Here is a 13643-nt window from a genome sequence, read left to right as displayed (position 1 = left end):
AATACGTGACAACCATTTAATTTATGAGATTCCGTGGCTCAATGGTTAGCGCGTTCGGCTGTTAACCAATAGGTTGGTGGTTAGAGCCCACCCGGGAGCGGTGTTGTGGTATCTAAAATGTAATGTAGAAAGCCAAAGGTTTTCCACAATACCTGACGACCATTTAATTTTTGGGCTTCCGTGGCGCAATGGTTCGCGCGTTCGGCTGTTATCCGAAAGGTTGGTGGTTCGAGCCCACACTGCAGAGGTGTTGTAGGGTCTCAGATGTAGCGTAAAAAAGTCAAAGCTTTTCCACAATACGTGACAACCACTTAACTTCTGAGCTTTCGTGGCTCAATGAGTAGCGCGTTCGGCTGTTAACCAAAAGGAAGGTGGTTCGAGCCCACCCGGTAGAGGTGTGGTGGGGTCTCAGATGTAGCGTAAAAAGTAAAAGCTTTTCCACAATACGTGACAACCATTTAACTTCTGAGCTTCCGTGGCTCAATGAGTAGCGCGTTCGGCTGTTAACCAAAAGGATGGTGGTTCGAGCCCACCCTGGAGAGGTGTTGTAGGGTCTCAGATGTAACGTAAAAAGTCATAACTTTTCCACAATACCTGACGAACATTAAATTTTTGGGCTTCCGTAGCGCAATGGTTAGCGCTTTCAGCTGTTAACCGAAAGGTTAGTGGTTCGAGCCCATCCGGGAGAGGTGTTGTGGGGTCTCAGATGTAGCGTAAAAAGTCAAAACTTTTCCACAATACGTGACAACCATTTAATTTATGAGCTACCGTGGCTCAATGGTTAGCGCGTTCGGCTGTTAACCATTAGGTTGGTGGATCGAACCCACCCGGGAGCGGTGTTGTGGTATCTCAAATGTAACGTAGAAAGCCAAAGGTTTTCCACAATACCTGACGACCATTTAATTTTCGGGCTTCCGTGGCGCAATGGTTCGCGCGTTTGGCTGTTAACCGAAAGGTTGGTGGTTCGAGCCCACACTGGAGAGGTGTTGTAGGGTCTCAGATGTAGCGTAAAAAGTCAAAGCTTTTCCAAAATACGTGACAACCATTTAACTTCTGAGCTTCCGTGGCTCAATGAGTAGCGCGTTCGGCTGTTAACCAAAAGGAAGGTGGTTCGAGCCAACCCTGGAGAGGTGTTGTAGGGTCTCAGATGTAGCGTAAAAAGTCAAAACTTTTCCACAATACGTGACAACCATTTAATTTCTGAGCTTCCGTGGCTCAATGGTTAGCGCGTTCGGCTGTTAACCGAAAGTTTGGTGGTTCGAGCCCACCCGGGAGAGGTGTGGTGGGGTCTCAGATGTAGCGTAAAAAGTAAAAGCTTTTCCACAATACGTGACAACCATTTAACTTCTGAGCTTCCGTGGCTCAATGAGTAGCGCGTTCGGCTGTTAACCAAAAGACTGGTGGTTCGAGCCCACCATGGAGAGGTGTTGTAGGGTCTCAGATGTAACGTAAAAAGTCATAACTTTTCCACAATACCTGACAACCATTTAATTTCTGAGCTTCCGTGGCTCAATGGTTAGCGCGTTCGGCTGTTAACGAATAGGTTGGAGGTTCGAGCCCATCCGGGAGCGGTGTTGTGACGTCTCAGATGTGAAGTAAAAAGTCAAGGTTTTTCCACAATACCTGACGACCATTAAATTTTTGGGCTTCCGTGGCGCAATGGTTAGCGCGTTCAGCTGCTATTCAAAAGACTGGTGGTTTGAGCCCTCCCGAGAGCGGTGTTGTGACGTCTCAGATGTAACGTAAAATGTCATAACTTTTCCACAATACCTGACAACCTATTTAATTTCTGAGCTTCCGTGGCTCAATGGTTAGCGCGTTCGGTTGTTAACCAAAAGGTTGGTGGTTCGAGCCTACCCGGTAGCGGTGTTGTGGGATCTCAAATGTAACGTAGAAAGCCAAAGGTTTTCCACAATACCTGACGACCATTTAATTTTTGGGCTTCCGTGGCGCAATGGTTCGCGCGTTCGGCTGTTAACCGAAAGGTTGGTGGTTCGAGCTCACACTGGAGAGGTGTTGTAGGGTCTCAGATGTAGCGTAAAAAGTCAAAGCTTTTCCACAATACGTGACAACCATTTAACTTCTGAGCTTCAGTGGCTCAATGAGTAGCGCGTTCGGCTGTTAACCAAAAGGTAGGTGGTTCGACCCCACCCTGGAGAGGTGTTGTAGGGTCTCAGTTATACCGTAAAAAGTCGTAAAGTTTCCACAATACCTGACAACCATTTAATTTTTGAGCTTTCGTGGCTCAATGGTTAGCGCGTTCGGCTGTTAACCGAAAGTTTGTTGGTTCGAGCCCACCCGGGAGAGGTGTGGTGGGGTCTCAGATGTAGCGTAAAAAGTAAAAGCTTTTCCACAATACGTGACAACCATTTAACATCTGAGCTTCCGTGGCTCAATGAGTAGCGCGTTCGGCTGTTAACCAAAAGGTTGGTGGTTCGAGCCCACCCTGGAGAGGATTTGTAGGGTCTCAGATGTAACGTAAAAAGTCATAACTTTTCACAATACCTGACAACCATTTAATTTCTGAGATTACGTGGCTCAATGGTTAGCGCGTTCGGCTGTTAACGAATAGGTTGGTCGTTCGAGCCCATCCGGGAGCGGTGTTGTGACCTCTCAGATGTGAAGTAAAAAGTCAAAGTTTTTCCACAATACCTGACGACCATTTAAGTTTTGGGCTTCCGTGGCGCAATGGTTAGCGCGTTCAGCTGCTATTCAAAAGACTGGTGGTTTGAGCCCTCCCGGGAGCGGTGTTGTGACGTCTCAGATGTAACGTAAACTGTCAGAGTTTTTCCACAATACCTGACGAACATTTAATTTTTGTTCTTCCGTGGCGCAATGGTTAGCGCTTTCAGCTGTAAACCGAAAGGTTGGTGGTTCGAGCCCATCCGGGAGAGGAGTTGTGGGGTCTCAGATGTAGCGTAAATAGTCAAAACTTTTCCACAATACGTGACAACCATTTAATTTATGAGATTCCGTGGCTCAATGGTTAGCGCGTTCGGCTGTTAACCAATAGGTTGGTGGTTCGAGCCCACCCGGGAGCGGTGTTGTGGTTTCTCAAATGTAACGTAGAAAGCCAAAGGTTTTCCACAATACCAGACGACCATTTAATTTTTGGGCTTCCATGGCGCAATGGTTAGCGCGTTCAGCTGCTTTTCAAAAGACTGGTGGTTTGAGCCCTCCTGGGAGCGGTGTTGTGACGTCTCAGATGTAACGTAAAATGTCAGAGTTTTTCCACAATACCTGACGAACATTTAATTTTTGGGCTTCCGTGACGCAATGGTTAGCGCTTTCAGCTGTAAACCAAAAGGTTGGTGGTTCGAGCCCATCCGGGAGAGGTGTTGTGGTATCTCAAATATAATGTAGAAAGCCAAAGGTTTTCCACAATACCTGACGACCATTTAATTTTTGGGTTTCCGTGGCGCAATGGTTCGCGCGTTCGGCTGTTATCCGAAAGGTTGGTGGTTCGAGCCCACACTGCAGAGGTGTTGTAGGGTCTCAGATGTAGCGTAAAAAAGTCAAAGCTTTTCCACAATACGTGACAACCACTTAACTTCTGAGCTTTCGTGGCTCAATGAGTAGCGCGTTCGGCTGTTAACCAAAAGGAAGGTGGTTCGAGCCCACCCTGGAATGGTGTTGTAGGGTCTCAGTTATACCGTAAAACGTCGTAACTTTTCCACAATACCTGACAACCATTTAATTTTTGAGCTTCCGTGGCTAAATGGTTAGCGCGTTCGGCTGTTAACCAATAGGTTGGTGGTTCGAGCCCATCCGGGAGCGGTGTTGTGGGGTCTCAGATGTACCGTAAAAAGTCAAAACTTTTCCACAATACGTGACAACCATTTAATTTCTGAGCTTCCGTGGCTCAATGGTTAGCGCGTTCGGCTGTTAACCAAAAGGTTGGTGGTTCGAGCCCACCCTGGAGAGGTGTTGTAGGGTCTCAGATGTAACGTAAAAAGTCATAACTTTTCCACAATACCTGACGAACATTTAATTTTTGGGCTTCCGTGGCGCAATGGTTAGCGCTTTCAGCTGTTAACCGAAAGGTTGGTGGTTCGAGCCCATCCGGGAGAGGTGTTGTGGGGTCTCAGATGTAGCGTAAAAAGTCAAAACTTTTCCACAATACGTGACAACCATTTAATTTATGAGCTACCGTGGCTCAATGGTTAGCGCGTTCGGCTGTTAACCATTAGGTTGGTGGATCGAACCCACCCGGGAGCGGTGTTGTGGTATCTCAAATGTAACGTAGAAAGCCAAAGGTTTTCCACAATACCAGACGACCATTTAATTTTTGGGCTTCCATGGCGCAATGGTTAGCGCGTTCAGCTGCTTTTCAAAAGACTGGTGGTTTGAGCCCTCCTGGGAGCGGTGTTGTGACGTCTCAGATGTAACGTAAAATGTCAGAGTTTTTCCACAATACCTGACGAACATTTAATTTTTGGGCTTCCGTGACGCAATGGTTAGCGCTTTCAGCTGTAAACCAAAAGGTTGGTGGTTCGAGCCCATCCGGGAGAGGTGTTGTGGTATCTCAAATATAATGTAGAAAGCCAAAGGTTTTCCACAATACCTGACGACCATTTAATTTTTGGGTTTCCGTGGCGCAATGGTTCGCGCGTTCGGCTGTTATCCGAAAGGTTGGTGGTTCGAGCCCACACTGCAGAGGTGTTGTAGGGTCTCAGATGTAGCGTAAAAAAGTCAAAGCTTTTCCACAATACGTGACAACCACTTAACTTCTGAGCTTTCGTGGCTCAATGAGTAGCGCGTTCGGCTGTTAACCAAAAGGAAGGTGGTTCGAGCCCACCCTGGAAAGGTGTTGTAGGGTCTCAGTTATACCGTAAAACGTCGTAACTTTTCCACAATACCTGACAACCATTTAATTTTTGAGCTTCCGTGGCTAAATGGTTAGCGCGTTCGGCTGTTAACCAATAGGTTGGTGGTTCGAGCCCATCCGGGAGCGGTGTTGTGGGGTCTCAGATGTACCGTAAAAAGTCAAAACTTTTCCACAATACGTGACAACCATTTAATTTCTGAGCTTCCGTGGCTCAATGGTTAGCGCGTTCGGCTGTTAACCAAAAGGTTGGTGGTTCGAGCCCACCCTGGAGAGGTGTTGTAGGGTCTCAGATGTAACGTAAAAAGTCATAACTTTTCCACAATACCTGACGAACATTTAATTTTTGGGCTTCCGTGGCGCAATGGTTAGCGCTTTCAGCTGTTAACCGAAAGGTTGGTGGTTCGAGCCCATCCGGGAGAGGTGTTGTGGGGTCTCAGATGTAGCGTAAAAAGTCAAAACTTTTCCACAATACGTGACAACCATTTAATTTATGAGCTACCGTGGCTCAATGGTTAGCGCGTTCGGCTGTTAACCATTAGGTTGGTGGATCGAACCCACCCGGGAGCGGTGTTGTGGTATCTCAAATGTAACGTAGAAAGCCAAAGGTTTTCCACAATACCTGACGACCATTTAATTTTTGGGCTTCCGTGGCGCAATGGTTCGCGCGTTTGGCTGTTAACCGAAAGGTTGGTGGTTCGAGCCCTCACTGGAGAGGTGTTGTAGGGTCTCAGATGTAGCGTAAAAAGTCAAAGCTTTTCCACAATACGTGACAATCATTTAACTTCTGAGCTTCCGTGGCTCAATGAGTAGCGCGTTTGGCTGTTAACCAAAAGGAAGGTGGTTCGAGCCCACCCTGGAGAGGTGTTGTAGGGTCTCAGTTATACCGTAAAAGGTGGTAACGTTTCCACAATACCTGACAACCATTTAATTTGTGAGCTTTCGTGGCTCAATGGTTAGCGCGTTCGGCTGTTAACCAATAGGTTGGTGGTTCGAGCCCATCCGGGAGCGGTGTCGTGGGGTCTCAGATGTAGCGTAAAAAAGATGAGACCCCCCACACCTCTACCGGGTGGCCTCGAACCACCAAACTTTCGGTTAACAGCCGAACGCGCAAACCATTGAGCCACGGAAGCTCAGAAATTAAATGGTTGTCACGTATCGTGGAAAAGTTTTGACTTTTTACGGTACATCTGAGACCCCACAACACCGCTCCCGGATGGGCTCGAACCACCAACCTATTGGTTAACAGCCGAACGCGCTAACCATTGAGCCACGGAAGCTCAAAAATTAAATGGTTGTCAGGTATTGTGGAAAAGTTACGACGTTTTACGGTATAACTGAGACCCTACAACACCTTTCCAGGGTGGGCTCGAACCACCTTCCTTTTGGTTAACAGCCGAACGCGCTACTCATTGAGCCACGAAAGCTCAGAAGTTAAGTGGTTGTCACGTATTGTGGAAAAGCTTTGACTTTTTTACGCTACATCTGAGACCCTACAACACCTCTGCAGTGTGGGCTCGAACCACCAACCTTTCGGATAACAGCCGAACGCGCGAACCATTGCACCACGGAAACCCAAAAATTAAATGGTCGTCAGGTATTGTGGAAAACCTTTGGCTTTCTACATTACATTTGAGATACCACAACACCTCTCCCGGATGGGCTCGAACCACCAACCTTTTGGTTTACAGCTGAAAGCGCTAACCATTGCGTCACGGAAGCCCAAAAATTAAATGTTCGTCAGGTATTGTGGAAAAACTCTGACATTTTACGTTACATCTGAGACGTCACAACACCGCTCCCAGGAGGGCTCAAACCACCAGTCTTTTGAAAAGCAGCTGAACGCGCTAACCATTGCGCCACGGAAGCCCAAAAATTAAATGATCGTCTGGTATTGTGGAAAACCTTTGGCTTTCTACGTTACATTTGAGAAACCACAACACCGCTCCCGGGTGGGCTCGAACCACCAACCTATTGGTTAACAGCCGAACGCGCTAACCATTGAGCCACGGAATCTCATAAATTAAATGGTTGTCACGTATTGTGGAAAAGTTTTGACTTTTTACGCTACATCTGAGACCCCACAACTCCTCTCCCGGGAGGGCTCAAACCACCAGTCTTTGAATAGCAGCTGAACGCGCTAACCATTGCGCCACGGAAGCCCAAAAATTAAATGGTCGTCAGGTATTGTGGAAAAACTTTGACTTTTTACTTCACATCTGAGAGGTCACAACACCGCTCCCGGATGGGCTCGAACGACCAACCTATTCGTTAACAGCCGAACGCGCTAACCATTGAGCCACGGAATCTCAGAAATTAAATGGTTGTCAGGTATTGTGGAAACGTTACGACTTTTTACGGTATAACTGAGACCCTACAACACCTCTCCAGGGTGGGCTCGAACCACCTACCTTTTGGTTAACAGCCGAACGCGCTACTCATTGAGCCACTGAAGCTCAGAAGTTAAATGGTTGTCACGTATTGTGGAAAAGCTTTGACTTTTTACGCTACATCTGAGACCCTACAACACCTCTCCAGTGTGAGCTCGAACCACCAACCTTTCGGTTAACAGCCGAACGCGCGAACCATTGCGCCACGGAAGCCCAAAAATTAAATGGTCGTCAGGTATTGTGGAAAACCTTTGGCTTTCTACGTTACATTTGAGGTCCCACAACACCGCTCCCGGGTAGGCTCGAACCACCAACCTTTTGGTTAACAACCGAACGCGCTAACCATTGAGCCACGGAAGCTCAGAAGTTAAATGGTTGTCACGTATTGTGGAAAAGCTTTTACTTTTTACGCTACATCTGAGACCCCACCACACCTCTCCCGGGTGGGCTCGAACCACCAAACTTTCGGTTAACAGCCGAACGCGCTAACCATTGAGCCACGGAAGCTCAGAAATTAAATGGTTGTCACGTATTGTGGAAAAGTTTTGACTTTTTACGCTACATCTGAGACCCCACAACACCGCTCCCGGATGGGCTCGAACCACCAACCTATTGGTTAACAGCCGAACGCGCTAACCATTGAGCCACGAAAGCTCACAAATTAAATGGTTGTCAGGTATTGTGGAAACGTTACCACTTTTTACGGTATAACTGAGACCCTACAACACCTCTCCAGGGTGGGCTCGAACCACCTTCCTTTTGGTTAACAGCCGAACGCGCTACTCATTGAGCCACGGAAGCTCAGAAGTCAAATGGTTGTCACGTATTGTGGAAAAGCTTTGACTTTTTACGCTACATCTGAGACCCTACAACACCTCTCCAGTGTGGGCTCGAACCACCAACCTTTCGGTTAACAGCCAAACGCGCGAACCATTGCGCCACGGAAGCCCAAAAATTAAATGGTCGTCAGGTATTGTGGAAAACCTTTGGCTTTCTACGTTACATTTGAGATACCACAACACCGCTCCCGGGTGTGTTCGATCCACCAACCTAATGGTTAACAGCCGAACGCGCTAACCATTGAGCCACGGTAGCTCATAAATTAAATGGTTGTCACGTATTGTGGAAAAGTTTTGACTTTTTACGCTACATCTGAGACCCCACAACACCTCTCCCGGATGGGCTCGAACCACTAACCTTTCGGTTAACAGCTGAAAGCGCTAACCATTGCGCCACGGAAGCCCAAAAATTAAATGTTCGTCAGGTATTGTGGAAAAGTTATGATTTTTACGTTACATCTGAGACCCTACAACACCTCTCCAGGGTGGGCTCGAACCACCATCCTTTTGGTTAACAGCCGAACGCGCTACTCATTGAGCCACGGAAGCTCAGAAGTTAAATGGTTGTCACGTATTGTGGAAAAGCTTTTACTTTTTACGCTACATCTGAGACCCCACCACACCTCTACCGGGTGGGCTCGAACCACCTTCCTTTTGGTTAACAGTCGAACGCGCTACTCATTGAGCCACGAAAGCTCAGAAGTTAAGTGGTTGTCACGTATTGTGGAAAAGCTTTGACTTTTTTACGCTACATCTGAGACCCTACAACACCTCTGCAGTGTGGGCTCGAACCACCAACCTTTCGGATAACAGCCGAAAGCGCGAACCATTGCGCCACGGAAGCCCAAAAATTAAATGGTCGTCAGGTATTGTGGAAAACCTTTGGCTTTCTACATTACATTTTAGATACCACAACACCGCTCCCGGGTGGGCTCTAACCACCAACCTATTGGTTAACAGCCGAACGCGCTAACCATTGAGCCACGGAATCTCATAAATTAAATGGTTGTCACGTATTGTGGAAAAGTTTTGACTTTTTCGCTACATCTGAGACCCCACAACACCTCTCCCGGATGGGCTCGAACCACCAACCTTTCGGTTTACAGCTGAAAGCGCTAACCATTGCGTCACGGAAGCCCAAAAATTTAATGTTCGTCAGGTATTGTGGAAAAACTCTGACATTTTACGTTACATCTGAGACGTCACAACACCGCTCCCAGGAGGGCTCAAACCACCAGTCTTTTGAATAGCAGCTGAACGCGCTAACCATTGCGCCACGGAAGCCCAAAAATTAAATGGTTGTCACGTATTGTTTAATTCCCTATAAAACACTCATTTAAAGTGATTTCCTCTCGATTGCACAATAAATAAAAATGTACCTCGATTTTTAATAATATTTTCAAAATCGACGTTTCTCGGACAGAGAAACACATTTTGAGTATTTCTTCACTATTTTCAAATATAACCACTAAAACCATTATTTTCGTACTTTTTGCTTTAATTCAAGCAAATATAACGATATTCATTCAAAAAACTGTTAAAATTAAATTTTCAATAAGAAATCGTTGTGACGAATTTTGTATCTTGAAGAAAAAAAACATGCGATTTTTTCAGTACTTTTTTGAATGCATTTTTTTCTGGACAAATATTTGACCGAATTCAGCTTAATTCCCTATAAAACACTCATTAAAAGTGATTTCATCTCTATTGAACAATAAACAAAAATGTACCTCGATTTTTAATAATATTTTCAAAATCGACGTTTCTCGGCCAGAGAAACACATTTTGAGTATTTCTTCACTATTTTCAAATATAACCACTGAAACCATTATTTTTGTACTTTTTGCTTTAATTCAAGCAAATGTAACGATATTCATTCAAAAAACTATTAAAATTAAATTTTCAATAAGAAATCGTTGTGACGAATTTTGTATCTTGAAGAAAAAAAACATGCGATTTTTTCGGTACCTTTTTGAATGCATTTTTTTCTGGACATATATTTGACCGAATTCAGCTTAATTCCCTATAAAACACTCATTAAAAGTGATTTCATCTCGATTGAACAATAAATAAAAATGTACCTCGATTTTTAATAATATTCTCAAAATCGACGTTTCTCGGCCAGAGAAACACATTTTGAGTATTTCTTCACTATTTTCAAATATAACCACAGAAACCATTATTTTTGTACTTTTTGCTTTAATTCAAGCAAATGTAACGATATTCATTCAAAAAACTGTTAAAATTAAATTTTCAATAAGAAATCGTTGTGACGAATTTTGTATCTTGAAGAAAAAAAACATGCGATTTTTTCGTTACTTTTTTGAATGCATTATTTTTGGACAAATGTTTGACCGAATTCAGCTTAATTCCCTATAAAACACTCATTAAGAGGGATTTCATCTCGATTGAACAATAAATAAAAATGTACTTCGATTTTTAATAATATTCTCAAAATCGACGTTTCTCGGCCAGAGAAACACATTTTGAGTATTTCTTCACTATTTTCAAATATAACCACAGAAACCATTATTTTTGTACTTTTTGCTTTAATTCAAGCAAATGTAACGATATTCATTCAAAAAACTGTTAAAATTAAATTTTCAATAAGAAATCGTTGTGACGAGTTTTGTAACTTGAAGAAAAAAAACATGCGATTTTTTCGGTACTTTTTTGAATGCATTTTTTTCTGGACAAATATTTGACCGAATTCAGCTTAATTCCCTATAAAACACTCATTAAAACTGATTTCATCTCGATTGAACAATAAATAAAAATGCCCCTCGATTTTTAATAATATTTTCAAAATCGACGTTTCTCGGCCAGAGAAACACATTTTGAGTATTTCTTCACTATTTTCAAATATAACCACTGAAACCATTATTTTTGTACTTTTTGCTTTAATTCAAGCAAATGTAACGATATTCATTCAAAAAACTGTTAAAATTAAATTTTCAATAAGAAATCGTTGTGACGAATTTTGTATCTTGAAGAAATAAAACATGCGATTTTTTCGGTACTTTTTTGAATGCATTTTTTTCTGGACAAATATTTGACCGAATTCAGCTTAATTCCCTATAAAACACTCATTAAAACTGATTTCATCTCGATTGAACAATAAATAAAAATGCCCCTCGATTTTTAATAATATTTTCAAAATCGACGTTTCTCGGCCAGAGAAACACATTTTGAGTATTTCTTCACTATTTTCAAATATAACCACAGAAACCATTATTTTAGTACTTTTTGCTTTAATTCAAGCAAATATAACGATATTCATTCAAAAAACTGTTAAAATTAAATTTTCAATAAGAAATCGTTGTGACGAATTTTGTATCTTGAAGAAAAAAAACATGCGATTTTTTCGGTACCTTTTTGAATGCATTTTTTTCTGGACATATATTTGACCGAATTCAGCTTAATTCCCTATAAAACACTCATTAAAAGTGATTTCATCTCGATTGAACAATAAATAAAAATGTACCTCGATTTTTAATAATATTCTCAAAATCGACGTTTCTCGGCCAGAGAAACACATTTTGAGTATTTCTTCACTATTTTCAAATATAACCACTGAAACCATTATTTTTGTAGTTTTTGCTTTAATTCAAGCAAATGTAACGATATTCATTCAAAAAACTGTTAAAATTAAATTTTCAATAAGAAATCGTTGTGACGAATTTTGTATCTTGAAGAAAAAAAACATGCGATTTTTTCGTTACTTTTTTGAATGCATTTTTTTTGGACAAATGTTTGACCGAATTCAGCTTAATTCCCTATAAAACACTCATTAAGAGGGATTTCATCTCGATTGAACAATAAATAAAAATGTACCTCGATTTTTAATAATATTTTCAAAATCGACGTTTCTCGGCCAGAGAAACACATTTTGAGTATTTCTTCACTATTTTCAAATATAACCACTGAAACCATTATTTTTGTACTTTTTGCTTTAATTCAAGCAAATATAACGATATTCATTCAAAAAACTGTTAAAATTCAATTTTCAATAAGAAATCGTTGTGACGAATTTTGTATCTTGAAGAAAAAAAACATGCGATTTTTTCGTTACTTTTTTGAATGCATTATTTTTGGACAAATGTTTGACCGAATTCAACTTAATTCCCTATAAAACACTCATTAAGAGGGATTTCATCTCGATTGAACAATAAATAAAAATGTACTTCGATTTTTAATAATATTCTCAAAATCGACGTTTCTCGGCCAGAGAAACACATTTTGAGTATAGAGCTCGGAATTTGTATAACTTTTGTTGCTTAAGTACGATCTCTTGAATATCAATCGGATCTATCCATTCAAAAAATTTAAGCCTATCTATACTTTCCAAAAACCTTATTCGAAACCAAAACCATGAATGTGTAATTTTATCCGTTCATGATTGCGAAGCGTTATTTTGGATTCGTAAAGGAGTTGACATAATCTTACGCGTACGATTAAGAACATTTATTAACAGATAAAATAATTGAATAATAATTTTTAACGTCAATTAAAGACGTTTTTTATTTACAAATAATATTGTTACCGGATAGTTTAATCTGCAATTAAAGTAGGTGTATATAATTCCATAAAAAACCAACAATCTTATCTAATCCGATTTTGCAATACTATTTTTTATTCAGAGTTAAGTTAATGCTTTGTAGTTATCCATTTTTAACCGTTTCTTAATCCGTTATCTGCAAGCTGATGCATTAACTCGGATTTTCAACTGTCAGTTTATAATGATCTGGCGGGTCACTCGGGTGGTCGTGGACGGTGGTACAAGTGTTTCGGAATATTAGTGCATGTAGACCTTGGTTAATGGCTACAGGTTGTTCTTCAGAACCCGAATCGTCGCAACCTGACGTTGCACAATGTGAAGTGACTGTTGGCGGCATTTTAACATCTCATATCGTGAGTCTTACCATGGGAAAACAATTTGCAAAATGACTGTACTGTAATAAGTAAGTACCAACATCTTATTTGTTATATATTATTTTCCAAAATAGTTACTATTTCTTACGAAAGTGCGTCGTATACACAAGGATCCAAGACCAACTTAAGCACAGGGAACTTAAAATACCACGTTGAGAAGAGACATCCTAAATATAGTACTGATCGCGATTATCAATAGTGATTTGCAGTAGCTAATACCTATAGATGTATAGAAATCATACTTTTATATACAGGAGAAGTCCATGTCCATGTGCATAACAGGTTTAAAAAAAGACGTCAGACTTCAAATATGGCAAGTTTTTCAACAGCTCGCATATTATCATCACCTGTTTTTCGGTTTCGGTGGTATCCATTTTGAGGGTTGTTTTGTTTGTACCCAACCGCGTTTCTGCAAAAGCGCCTTCAATGTCGCTGTTTATCAGGATCTCATATCTCTTGATCATGCTTCTTGAGCTAATTTTAAGGTGTGTTCTTTCCCTAGTAGCATTTTCTATCCGTTTTGTAGTCGGTTTATTGTCGGTACAGGCGGTTAGTTGTCCGAATCGGTTAATTGTCTGTAAATGTCTTCAAACCAACTTAAGTCGGATACACGACTCAAAACACGATGTGGAATGCACCTTGCCTACTAAATGGCTC

The 13643-nt window shown here is 41.9% G+C and overlaps 1 non-coding gene across 1 annotated transcript; it reads left to right on the top strand.

Moving 5' to 3' along the window:
• The first annotated feature begins 2821 nt into the window (after nt 1–2821).
• TRNAY-GUA (transfer RNA tyrosine (anticodon GUA)) lies at nt 2822–2894 on the top strand. Its single transcript has one exon. It is a non-coding gene; the product is annotated as a tRNA-Tyr (tRNA).
• The last annotated feature ends 10749 nt before the right edge of the window (nt 2895–13643 follow it).

The sequence above is a fragment of the Phalangium opilio genome, unplaced genomic scaffold (assembly GCF_054372755.1).
Source record: "Phalangium opilio isolate 3A_F unplaced genomic scaffold, DU_Popi_V2 ptg000054l_1, whole genome shotgun sequence".
Taxonomy (NCBI): domain Eukaryota; kingdom Metazoa; phylum Arthropoda; class Arachnida; order Opiliones; family Phalangiidae; genus Phalangium; species Phalangium opilio.
This window is presented reverse-complemented; position numbering and strand designations above follow the sequence as displayed.